Here is a 1,999-nt window from a genome sequence, read left to right on the forward strand (position 1 = left end):
ACAAGCCCCAACCCCCTCATTGCTTACTTGCATTGCTACTGTACATGCATTTAACAGATTCCTTGTCTCCCGGTTGATCTTCATCAAAATAGGCACCACATTGTGGCCTCAGGGACTCTTACTGAACACCTGAACATAGACTTCATCATATGGTATACATGAAATCAAGACTGGGCGCAGTGGCTGACACCTGTAATCCCAACACTTTGTGAGACCAGGGCGGGCAGATCACTTGAGGTCAGGAGTTCGAGACCAGCCCAGTCAACATGGTGAAACCCTGTCTCTGCTAAAAATACAAAAATCAGCCGGGCGTGGTGGCGGGTGCCTGTAATCCCAGCTACTGGGGAGGCTGAGGCAGGAGACTCCCTTGAACCCAGGGGGCGGTGGTTGCAGTGAGGTGAGATTGTGCCACTGCACTCCACCCTGGGGGATAGAGCTAGACTCTGTCTTCAAAACAAAACAAACAAACAAACAAATGAAATAAAATCTTTCGGCTGGGTGCCGTGGCTCACGCCTGTAATCCCAGCACTTTGGGAGGCTGAGGCAGGCAGATCACAAGGTCAAGAGTTTGAGACCAGCCTAGCCAATATGGTGAAACCCCGTCTCTACTAAAAATACAAAAATTAGCCAGGCGTGGTGGCAGGAACCTGTAGTCCCAGCTACTCAGGAGGCCGAGGCAGGAGAATTGCTTGAACCTGGGAGGCGGAGGTTGCAGTGAGCTGAGATTGCACCACTGCACTCCAGCCTGGGCAACAGAGCAAGACTCTGGTCTCAAAAATAAATAAATAAAAATAAAAGTCTTTCCAGGCCCTACCTGTCACCTAGAGGTGTGAGAAGAATTCTTATTCATGCCCACTCAACTACTTATCAGTCACAAAATAGGCCAAGTGCCAGCCGGGTGCGGTGGCTCACGCCTGTAATCCTAGCACTTTGAGAGGCCAAGGCGGGTGGATCATGAAGTCAGGAGGTCGAGACCATCCTGGCCAACATGGTGAAACCCTGTCTCTACTAAATATACAAAAAATTAGCCGGGCATGGTGGTACACACCTGTAGTCCCAGCTACTCGGGAGGCTGAGGCAGGGGAATTGCTTGAACCCGAAAGGCAGAGGTTGCAGTGAGCTGAGATAGCACCACCGCACTCGAGCCTGGCAACAGAGTGAGACTCCATCTCTTAAAAAAAAAAAAAAAAAAAAAGACCAAGTACCTTCCTCTGTGACATTGCACTGATACACACACAGGTTGCCCTTCTGGAGTGCCCTTCTCCTGTAGGTCAAGAACTCACCTTTCTTTTTGTTCTTTTTTTTTTTTCTTTGAGGTGGAGTTTTCGCTCGTAGCCCAGGCTGGAGTGCAGTGGCGCGATCTCAGCTCACTGCAAGCTCCACCTCCTGGGTTTGTGCCATTCTCCTGCCTCAGCCTCCCGAGTAGCTGGGACTACAGGCGCCTGCCACCACACCCGGCTAATTTTTTTGTATTTTTAGTAGAGACGGGGTTTCATCGTGTTAGCCAGGATAGTCTCGATCTTCTGACCTCGTGATCCACCTGCCTCAGCCTCCCAAAGTGCTGGGATTACAGGCGTAAGCCACTGCACCCAGCTGATAAATTTTGTATTTTTAGTAGAGATGGGGTTTCTCCATGTTGGTCAGGCTAGTCTCGAACTCCCGACCTCAGGTGATCTGCCCACCTCAGCCTCCCAAAGTGCTGGGAAGAACTCACCTTTCAAGTCTTAGATTAAGCTTCAGCTCTGGAGTCCTTTCCAAAAACATCCCTTTTCTTTTTGAATTGGCCACACTACTCCAGGAGCCCCCATTGCAACCTCTACTGTCTTTAAGCATGCAGCTGTTAACACTTTGTTGCACTTACTAGTCTGTACCTTTATACACACAGTGGAGGCTTGACAAGGTGGCTCATGCCTGTAATCCCAGCACTTTGAGAGGCCGAGGTGGGTGGATCACCTGAGGTCAGGAGTTCGAGACCAGCCTGGCCAACATGGCGAAACCC

The sequence above is a fragment of the Gorilla gorilla genome, chromosome 10 (assembly GCF_029281585.2).
Source record: "Gorilla gorilla gorilla isolate KB3781 chromosome 10, NHGRI_mGorGor1-v2.1_pri, whole genome shotgun sequence".
Taxonomy (NCBI): domain Eukaryota; kingdom Metazoa; phylum Chordata; class Mammalia; order Primates; family Hominidae; genus Gorilla; species Gorilla gorilla.